Genomic DNA, 12399 nt, shown 5'->3' with positions numbered 1-12399 from the left:
AAAATGGGAAGAATACAACATTTTTGGAGATGGTAATCCTTTCAAATCGTCAATTTGCTTTTATCAGAGATATATAGATGACCTTCTATTGGTTTGGTCTGGTTCACAAACACAGATTCCCCATTTTGTGGAGATCCTAAATACCAATGATCTTAATCTCCGCTTTACTTATGTCTTTGATTCCAGGTCCATTAACTATTTAGATTTATATCTTATTGGAGATGTCGAGGGACCTATACACACCATAGTTTACCGTAAGCAAATCTCTGGTAATACCCTCCTGCATGCGTCCAGCTGTCACCCAAACAATACTGCTTCTGCGGTAGCCAAGGGACAATTTGTCCGGCTAAAAAGGAATTGTAGCAAGACATCTGACTACATCCAGGAGGCGAACATGCTGGAACACAGACTGAAGGAGAGAAATTACACTCGCACACACATAAAAGCAGCCAGAAAAAAGGTAGACAAACTTGACAGAACTACCCTATTATGTGACAAACCCAGAAAGACCTCTGAGGCCCACAAAAACGTACACTTTGTGACCACTTTTAGTGCACAATATCCCCAGATCTGCACCATAATTAAGAGACATTTCCCCTTACTTGCTGCAGATGATAAACTCCAAGAAACAGTAAATAATGGGTTTAGATGTTCGTACAGAAAATGTCCCACGCTTGCATCTATCTTGGCCCCCACACAACGTAAACAAACAAAAAGCTCTACAAGCTCTTGGCTACAACATTTGGGAATGTACAAATTTGGCCACCGCAAATGCAAGCCCTGTGACCATGCCCTTGTCACCTCCACATTCTCCTCCACTGTGACTGGTCAGGTATATCCCATCAAGACATGCCTTAACTGCCAAAGTACCTATGTGGTTTACCTAATTCTCTGCACGGTATGCAGGGTGCAATACATAGGTTTGACCTCTAGGGATGTCAACTCCAGAATTAGGGAGCACTTTTCTACCATCTCAAAAGGGAAATCCACCACTCCATTGGTCCAACATTTTGTCACTAAACATAACAGTAGCCTAGACTCTTTCAGATGGGCAGCAATAGAAAAAGCCAAAATTCCCAATAGAGGTGGTAACTTAGATGACTTTTGGCCAAAAGAGAGGTCTATTGGATTGTTACTCTAAAAACTAGACTGCCCCTGGGGCTAAATTCAAAATATGATCTAATAAACTTCTGGGAATAAAGTCATTTTTCTTTCATTTTTCTTTCTTTTCCTTTTGTCTTCTCATTATTATTATTATTTCTTTTGCTTTCAATAGTATTGATTGATCTATTTCTCTCATCTTGCCTTTTCTTTGTACATAGGGAAGCTACTTATTTTTGCACCTATTCATTTATTTATTACTAGTTAGTATACATTAGGATTACCAAGTATAGCTAATTGTTTTATTTTTGTTGAAAATATCCTGATTGATATTCCTTATATCTTTTGTTTGCCTTGATTTATGCAATTTTTTGAATTTTTTTTTAATTGTTATTTTCTTCATAACATTTATTTTGCCCCCCTTTCTTTTTCCTCCTTATATATTGCAAACTTCAGCTCTACATGGCATTTAAGGTTAACTTCCTAGTTTGTTTTCTGTTTTGTAATATAGGCGTGTTCTTGTTCTTATGTTTTAAACCAATCAGCATGCACTGTACTGTTTTTAAATCACTAACAAGTGTGACACCTTAGGCTATGATTACGGCTAAGCGCCGAAACATGTAAGACATTGGTGTCTCGCCTGTCTTACTTCTGTATTTTTCACTGTTGCCCCTGAACGCAACTTTTAAACATTTTGTTTAAATAAAGAATATTTTATTTATCTACATTGGGATCCGTTGCTTCTTCTACTTACTTTTGCATACTCAACATAGAAAAAATCAGAGGTATCCTTATCCAAAAAAAAATTGTGAACCCCATCATCTAATAAATCAGCCAATTCTCTCTTGAAATTTTCTGTGGGGTCCCTAGACAAAACTGTATAATTTTTTGTATTAGTATGATGTCGCAAGACCTCTGAAATATAATTACTTCTGTCCAACAGAACAACGGAACCACCCTTGTCGGCAGCACAGACTACTAAATCACAATTATTCTGTAGCTCAAAAAGTGCTTCATGTTCTGCTACAGACAAATTAGAAGTGGTTCCGGTGTTCTGCTCCTTAAAAGCCGCTAAATCAATTTCCACTCTATAAAAAAACTGTTCCAATAGGGGACCCCTGCTGTGTATTGGATTAAAGGTGGATTTCCTTTTAAAAATTTTAATTTTACCCTTTTGTGATACAATGGGTTGCCCTTCATTATATAACTCTTGTAAAGATAAAACATCACATGCCTCTTGGAACTTTATGTTATTACACAAAACTCCATCACCTGATGGTGATGCCTGACCCCCATCAATTTCTGGATTTTCATTATCATTTTCAGAGAAATGTCTACATAACGTTGCGCATAAAACTGTGAATATCTAAAATTGTCTGAAAAATGAACCGTTGGCACAAAATTTAGACCATAAGATAAAACTTTTATATGCAACTCAGTGGAATTGAATTTTGAGAGGTTTATTACATTGTGGGTTTGTATTTTGAATTTATCCTGTTTCCCCTCAATTGATATCTGTCTTGGGTGTCCCCCTTCGTGCCCCCACCCTCTGTTGAAATCACCGCCGGAAAAAAATGATCTAATTGATGTTCATCTTGTTCCATTCTACTAGATACTTCCATAACTGATGTTGTGGGCACATATTTAAAAACATTAGGGCCTCTTTGGAGCAGTGGCTGTTTTTCTTTGGGTCTAACTACTGGGGTATTTAAAACAGGAGCTGCATTTTTTTGTATACCAGATGCACTGGATGCACTCTCCTCCCCACTAGACCTTTGTGTGTCATCTGAGAAATCAACATCACTATCTGAAAATGTGACTTATTTATTATTATTGTCTTGTTGACCATGTCTCCTGCTGCGCCTACCCCTATTTCTGTGCCCATAATTATTTTGTGTGGTTCTTAAACTTTATCTTTCTTTCCTATTCCAAATGTAAACCTGGTGTGTAGTGTAATCAGTTCTATCTCTAATATATTTCAAATGTTTAATTTCCATAATCTATGATTTAAACTGCGATAGCGTAGTGTGTAGCACAGTGTCAAAACTAAGATAATCTATTTCTTTGCTCCAATTATTCATTTCGGCCTGCAACTCATCTATCTCTCCTCTTATTTTCACAAGTAAAGCTTTTTTGTAATTCAACAATAAAAACATAAGGCATAAGGAACATTAAGTTAATACATCATTCCAGGAGTCTTCAAACTCTTTGTCATCCACTTCAAAAGTAGGAAACTTAAAGATTCTCAGTCCCCTTGATATAATTTTTATGGCCATGTATCGTTCAAATGTCCCAAATGTCCCACTGAGTTTTTACCTCTTTTGTAAGCAAAATTTCCATGTTATCAAATAAAGCACTCAGTGAAAAGTTCCTTCTGTCCTCAGAGAAAATACAGTCCAGCTCACTACCTGTGACTGATCATGCTGTCACAGACATATGTGACTAAAACTGTTTGGGTGGATGATCCATATTGGCATATATGCAAGGAACGGGGAAAGATAAACAAGCTCAAGAAAGGTGTAACCAGACAACACCCAGTAAAGACAATTCAAAAGATTTGAGCATGTGTCTTTCTGTAAACAAACTGCACAGTTCATGTGTAAATGCAAACCATAGTAAAATGTAGCCCAGGAATTCAATATCCTTGAATATATTTTTTATCAATATGGTGGCTCAAAGCTCGGTGAAATAGAAATTTTCAATAGTCACTAATAGCAACAACAATAAACATTTTGCAACATTGAATGTTGTGAAATTGTTTCTTCTCGCCTGGCATTTGACTTACCATTAAGTGAGTGTTTATTCATCACGTCATATGTTTCAGTATATATATATATATATATATATATACAGTGTACATTTATAAACCTAGTTTTTGCCAGCTCATATTCCTTTTCTGTAATTGATTTTATATAGTGCACGTGTATAAACATATTTTTTAGTAATGTCCTGATTTGCTGTATATAAAATTACCATCAATATAACGTGTACATATAGAGTGATTTACTGTTATAATTTGTTAAGCCATTTATTTAGATACAGGATTCTTGTTAGTATTCCTTTAAATATTTTAGCCAATCATGTTTGATTTGATTCCTTTAAAATGCTTCAGCTGTACCTGGGTGTTAGGCTATGACTACAGCTTGTTAGCCAAAATGCGTAAGCCCTTCCAGGCTACACTGTTTCCTGTTACCTATATTTGATGATGGTGGATGTTTTATCATCCTAACTACTTTTAATACTTTCAATAAAAGTGGATGTTTTACCTGCACCTTGGCGGACTTCCTCTGTGCTTTAATATAATATTCTGTCCATTGATTATTGGTTGTGTGTTTAAAGTTTGCTGTGCTGCCACTGGTTATCCTGAAGGGTTCTAGGACAAAATGCCGACGGATAGGATGCCGAAGCACATTTGTTCATCAGACATATGTCCGAGAGACAACCAAGGGCAGATATGCTCCAGAGTTCTCTGTTCTAATCAGAGCCTCGGGCGCCACAACCACCTCTGGGAACCTAACCATGGGTCCAAGCCCCCACAATGTGCTTTTAACGTGAGTACAAAATGCGTGAGATGGTTATTTTAATTGAGACAGTAGAGATAAATACATTAAAAATGGCATAGTATGTGTAAATGACGCCATAATCTTGGTTTTAAATAATGTTAATTATAAAACTGAAGCACACTGTAATTATATTTTAACCCCTTGAAGACCAAGTATGTGCTATTTATGTCCTCAATAAAGCAACAGTTAATGACCAAGGACGTACATAGCACGTCCTCAGTGAAACTGAGCACTGGAAGTGATTGTGATCACTTTCAGCTGCTCTCAGGGTATTGAAGCGATGCCTCGATATTGAGGCCACTCTGTGGCCCTCTCTGCATCGGCCAGCGATGGTTCCGATCAGAGGGAGGGCTTGGAGGGAGGTGGGTGGGTAGCCAATCACTGGTGGAGGCGGGAGGAAGGCGAGAAGCCAGTGTGAAGGGGGCCTAAAGGGGGGTGGGAACAGTGGGACCGCTACGCCACGCTACCTGACACCGGCACTCAGTGGAATGGAGGGAGGAAGGTGAAGGAGGATAGGGAGATCTGTGCCTGCAAAGGGATCTGGGGGGAAGGGGGGTTTTCTAATGAGGGGGGGTCAACTACACTATGATTTGTTTTTTAAAAGTACCCAATAATTTAGAGTTAACTGTGTACTGGCAGACACTTGCCAGTACCTAAGATGGCAGCAAATAGGTTGAGGGGGGAGGGTTAGAAAGCTGCTGGGGGGGGAGGGCTCAGGGAGGCTGCGTGGTAAGGGGGGATCCTATACTGCAGAAAGTATAAAATAAAATAAAAATAAAAAAATAAAAAATGGGGATGACTTTTGGTTGGTGGAGGATGGGTGAGAGCTGTTTGAGTGAGTCAGGGAGGGATTAGGGGGTGGGATGTGTCAGGTGGGAGGCTGATCTCTACACTAAAGCTAAAATTAACCCTACAAGCTACCTAATTAACCCCTTCACTGCTGGCCATACTACAAGTGTGGTGCGCAGCAGCATTTAGCGGCCTTCTAATTACCAAAAAGCAATGTCAAAGACATATATGTCTACTATTTCTGAACAAATGGGATCCCAGAGAAGCATTTACAACCATTTGTGCCATAATTGCACAAGCTGTTTGTAAATAATTTCAGTGAGAAACCTAAAGTTTGTGAAAAAGTTAACCATTTTTTTTATTTGATCGCATTTGGTGGTGAAATGGTGGCATGAATCATACCTAAATAGGCCTAGATCAATACTTTGGGTTGTCTACTAATATATATATATATATATATATATATATATATATATATATATATATATATATATATATATATATATATATATATATATATATATATACAGGGAGTGCAGAATTATTAGGCAAATGAGTATTTTGACCACATCATCTTCTTTATGCATGTTGTCTTACTCCAAGCTGTATAGGCTCGAAAGCCTACTACCAATTAAGCATATTAGGTGATGTGCATCTCTGTAATGAGAAGGGGTGTGGTTTAATGACATCAACACCCTATATCAGGTGTGCATAATTATTAGGCAACTTCCTTTCCTTTGGCAAAATGGGTCAAAAGAAGGACTTGACAGGCTCAGAAAAGTCAAAAATAGTGAGATATCTTGCAGAGGGATGCAGCACTCTTAAAATTGCAAAGCTTCTGAAGCGTGATCATCGAACAATCAAGCGTTTCATTCAAAATAGTCAACAGGGTCGCAAGAAGCGTGTGGAAAAACCAAGGCGCAAAATAACTGCCCATGAACTGAGAAAAGTCAAGCGTGCAGCTGCCAAGATGCCACTTGCCACCAGTTTGGCCATATTTCAGAGCTGCAACATCACTGGAGTGCCCAAAAGCACAAGGTGTGCAATACTCAGAGACATGGCCAAGGTAAGAAAGGCTGAAAGACGACCACCACTGAACAAGACACACAAGCTGAAACGTCAAGACTGGGCCAAGAAATATCTCAAGACTGATTTTTCTAAGGTTTTATGGACTGATGAAATGAGAGTGAGTCTTGATGGGCCAGATGGATGGGCCCGTGGCTGGATTGGTAAAGGGCAGAGAGCTCCAGTCCGACTCAGACACCAGCAAGATGGAGGTGGAGTACTGGTTTGGGCTGGTATCATCAAAGATGAGCTTGTGGGGCCTTTTCGGGTTGAGGATGGAGTCAAGCTCAACTCCCAGTCCTACTGCCAGTTTCTGGAAGACACCTTCTTCAAGCAGTGGTACAGGAAGAAGTCTGCATCCTTCAAGAAAAACATGATTTTCATGCAGGACAATGCTCCATCACACGCGTCCAAGTACTCCACAGCGTGGCTGGCAAGAAAGGGTATAAAAGAAGAAAATCTAATGACATGGCCTCCTTGTTCACCTGATCTGAACCCCATTGAGAACCTTTGGTCCATCATCAAATGTGAGATTTACAAGGAGGGAAAACAGTACACCTCTCTGAACAGTGTCTGGGAGGCAGTGGTTGCTGCTGCACGCAATGTTGATGGTGAACAGATCAAAACACTGACAGAATCCATGGATGGCAGGCTTTTGAGTGTCCTTGCAAAGAAAGGTGGCTATATTGGTCACTGATTTGTTTTTGTTTTGTTTTTGAATGTCAGAAATGTATATTTGTGAATGTTGAGATGTTATATTGGTTTCACTGGTAAAAATAAATAATTGAAATGGGTATATATTTGTTTTTTGTTAAGTTGCCTAATAATTATGCACAGTAATAGTCACCTGCACACACAGATATTCCCCTAAAATAGCTATAACTAAAAACAAACTAAAAACTACTTCCAAAACTATTCAGCTTTGATATTAATGAGTTTTTTGGGTTCATTCAGAACATGGTTGTTGTTCAATAATAAAATTAATCCTCAAAAATACAACTTGCCTAATAATTCTGCACTCCCTGTACATTTATTAGTTATTGTGGTGGTGGGTTGCGGTTGAGAGGTAGATATTGCACATGCTTTAGGTGTTTGATTTTAACAGCGAGCGACGGGGAACATATACGTGCCGCAGTTGTATGCGGCACTGTATATGCAATCGAGTGTAGTGTAAGATTGGGTTACCATAGTAACCTATTAATGTTTTAGAAATCTGGCATCGGGTGGAAGGGTTAACACAATGCTAACTTACACCTACATGAAAAGAGCGACTGCACCCAAAGTGGAAACTATTTCAATGGAAACCTGGTACTAAAATGGAGTCGTAAATTACTTTTAGCTGTCGGCCACTTCGGTAGTTTACAGCTCCATTTTTAACAGCTCAATGGAAGCAAGCTCTAGGTTGGTACAATATAATTATTAGAGATAATTAGAGATGATTATCAACTGTACAAATATTGTAAATATATATATATATATAGAAAAACTACAGTAATAAAACATATATTTGTAGAGTATCCACAAACAGAAATTTTAAGAAAAATATTTATGCCCTTGGAATTTTTCCACTTTAGCTGAAAAATAGAGAAAAAAAAAATAAGATCTTATTTTCTATTCATAAGTACTTGTATTTCATTGCATATTATAGTGCATATATTTGCATATTACTCAACAAGAACAATATCTTTTGTTTTGTTGTTATTGTATTCTTCCTTTTTGAAAGTTAAAGGGACATAAACAGTAATAAAAATATAGCTAATTAAGATAGATTAGACCAGGTGTTGCCTCCTGCCTGGAGTCCAGCAGCTCAAGCAATTAACTAAGATATGGGCAGGTGTTTCTGATCGGGACACACACCTGTTCTCATGCCCTCTCTGCCCACCATACCCTAGTCTCATTAGAGCATCTCTGCTAATTCTAGGAAAGCTGTCTCTTTCAATTACTGACCCCCTTTTCAAAGCTACGGGCTAAGATTTTGCTCATTATTGTTTGTATATAGGGGCTATACAAACTTTCTCATAGATTAGAAGAGCATTTATGCATGTCAGTTATCAAAACATTTTACAATCAGATATATGCCCACATTTCTTCACCATAAAAACAGCTAACAGATGGATACAGGCCTCTAACTTATTTAAATTGTCATGTTTGCCTAATTCTAGCACTGGAGCAAGGAAAACTATATGTGGCAAAATAATTACAATGGGAAAAAAATTAAATTGCTTTGTCTACACATTTAGAGCTATAGTTGGCAACTACATTGAACGTGATCCAGCTAAACAGTCAACTGAATCCATGTATTAATGATCCTGACACCATTTCAAGATTATACTGCCAAATATACTACATTTTTCTGAAATATAGTTAGAATTTATTTTTTTACTAATTGAGACCTAGTTTCTCTTTTTTTTCTTTCAATTAGATGGAAAGTAGATCTTTATGGAAGATTTTTCCTCCATTTGAGGTTTCGTGTTATGTCAGATTTATGACTTCTGATCTTTAACAATACAACTGCCACATATTATGGTAATTAAACTTTTTAATTATTTCTGTGATTTCTTTGGACCTATTTATTCAGAGTTTTTACCCTGTATCTTGAAACTGTCAAAAGACTAGAGTGATTTTTGCTGTTTAATAAGGATGGGCAGATTTCCCCAACCCAAATTCAGGAAACCTCAGATACTAATTGGGGACATATAAAAAATATTGAGGAGGAAAATAAAACAAACATTTTTAATGTTAAAAGAGTATACCTACAATGAATATCAATAGCAAAAGCTATTGCTAAGATAAAACTGTTGTTATCCTTTAAAATTAAGAAGTAGCGGGGCTGCTGTATTTTTCAGGAGAGCTGTATATTTTCCTAAGGAGGTCTTTCTTGACCTGAAGCATCTTAAAAACCTAAACACATTTCATTATAGTTGACCATATTCATTAATATTGCTTTCAGAATGTCCACACAAAGATGTGTTTTCTCACTGGTCTGAATACTATTCATGAGGGAAAATAGCCTATCTTTTGCAGCATTGGTTCCAGGAAGTCAGAAAAGAAACTCTACTCTTTTAAAGAACATTTTAGCAACATTCCTGCTTATGGACCTTCCATGCCTCAATGTCATTTAGGTTTAATTGAAGCAACATTAGCTATCCATATGCATACACACAGGAACCTACAAACATTCACATACAGGCACCTACACACACACACACACAACCACACATACTGACAATCATGTGCACACACACACAAGCATACACATATAGGAACATACATATCCAATAATAAATGTAAATTATATTGTGATATTTTATTGTGATCAGTTATACTGTGTTATATATTTACGTAACAATATTTTTGATTAACGGAATTATGAATATTAATAATCAATCATAAAATGATTGTCAGCAATATCGCCAATTAATATAGTAGAATTTGTCAATACACTCCAGTGAAATGTTATATAATTTCTGTAGTGTATTCCAAAATGCTATTGCGATATCTAGAAATTATGACCAAATTATTATAAACAATATTTAATCTCAAATTAAATGAATTCCTATGTTCTGAACAGTTAATCTCTATAAACCCATTGATTATATTTATGCAGAAAATGGTGTATTGATTATGACCAAATATATATGTCTAGATGTTACAATATCCTATATCAAGCAGGTTCATAAAAATATCTATATTAATTAATATTCAAGCAATCGCCAGGTACCTCAATATTATGGGCACAATGTTTCTATGACTTAACCTTAAAGGGCCATGAAACCCACATTTTTTTCTTTCATGATCTAGAAAGAGAAAGCAATTTTAAACATCTTTCTAATTTACTTATATTATCTAATTTGTTTTATTCTCTTGATATTCTTTGCTGAAAAGCATATCTAGATATGCTCAGTAGCTGCTGAATGGTTGCTGCACATAGAAGCCTCGTGTGATTGGCTCACCATGTGCATTGCTTTTTCTTCAACTAAGGAGATCTAAAAAATTAAGCAAAATAAATAATAGAAGTAAATTGTAATGTTGTTTAAATTTGTATTCTCTATCTGAATCATGAAAGAAAGATTTTGGGTTTAGTGGCCCTTTAACTCAAAATTAATTAAACATCAAATATTACCATTAGGCTTTATAAGAACGATTTATAACTTATCCAGAAATATTAACAAATTCAATAGATAGCTTATTTAACAACCTGGGGCGCGATCCGATATACGGCGTAGTTTGCGGCGCAAGCGAGGTAACCCGCGTCGCCCGTAGTTTCAGCTCACATCTCGAGCTATCCAATATACGGCGCCGTCAGATGCTAAAGTGCCATAAGTCGGATAAACCAGCGATGTCCAGAAATCTGCGCAAGTACAAATTTCTGGCGTCGCCAGTGACTTACGCCATGTTAGAAACTGCCGGAGCCTACAAAACCTGACTAAAGTATGAAATCACCCGCACTGTCTAACACGCCTCCCTAACATAGCCTGACACGTATAACACGCCTCCCTAACATAGCCCGACACGTATAACATGCCTCCCTAACATAGCCCGACACGTCTAACCCTCTATCTGCTATCCCCCCTCACTATCCTAACAATAAAATATGTATTAACCCCTAAACCGCCGCTCCCGGACCCCGCCACCAGCTATATTAAATCTATAACCCCCTAAAGTGAGCCCCTACCCCGCCGACATCTACTTTACCTTCCCCCTAAAGTGAGCCTCTACCCCGCCACCATCTATTTTAAAATTATTAACCCCTAATTTAATCCCCCTACCCCGCCGCCATCTATATTAAATTATTTAACCCCTAAAATACTAAAGTATCCCTACCACTAAACCTAAGTCTAACCCTACAAATAGCCCTGAAAAGGGCTTTTTGCGTGGCATTGCCCCAAAGTAACAGCTCTTTTGCCAGCCCTTAAAAGGGCTTTTTGCGGGGCATGCCCCAAAGAATTCAGCTCTTTTACCAGCCCTTAAAAGGGCTTTTGGCTGGACTTTGTCACAAAGTAAACTGCTCTTTTGCCTACAATCTAATCCCCCTACACCGCAGCCACCTATACTAAATGTATTAACCCCTATTCTAATCCCCCTACACCGCCGCCAGCTATATTAACTATATTAACCCTAATTATATTAGGGTTAATATAGTTAATATCGTTATTATATTATATATATATTAAGTATAATAACCCTATCTAACTCTAACATCCCTAACTAAACTCTTATTAGGATAAATCTAATATTAATATTATTAATTAAAATATTCCTATTTAAATCCAAATACTTACCTATAAATAAACCCTAAGATAGCTACAATATAATTAATAATTACATTGTAGCTATGTTAGGGTTTATATTTATTTTACAGGTAAATTGTTAATTATTTTAACTAGGTATAATAGCTATTAAAAAGTTATTAACTATTTAATAGCTACCTAGTTAAAATAATTACCCAATTACCTGTAAAATAAATTCTGTTCCGATCAGCCAATAGAATGCGAGCTCAATCTGATTGGCTGATTGGTTCAGCCAATCGGATTGAACTTGAATCTGATTGGCTGATTCAATCAGCCAATCAGATTTTTCTACCTTAATTCTGATTGGCTGATAGAATCCTATCAGCCAATCGGAATTCGACGGACGCCATCTTGGATGACGTCATTTAAAGGTACCTCATTCGTCGTTCAGTCGTCGGCCGGGATGGATGCTCCGTGTTGGTGGAGTGAAGAAAGAAGATTGAAGATGCCGCTTGATGGAAGATGCTGCCGGATGGAATAAGACTTTGCTGCTGCTTGGATAAAAACATTGCCGGTATGAAGACTTCTTCTTTGCCGCTTAGATAGACATCACCCGGATCGGATGAGGAGTTCGGCCCAGCGTGGTGAAG

Source organism: Bombina bombina, chromosome 3 (genome assembly GCF_027579735.1).
Source record: "Bombina bombina isolate aBomBom1 chromosome 3, aBomBom1.pri, whole genome shotgun sequence".
NCBI lineage: Eukaryota > Metazoa > Chordata > Amphibia > Anura > Bombinatoridae > Bombina > Bombina bombina.
Note: the sequence above shows the minus strand (reverse complement) of the source record.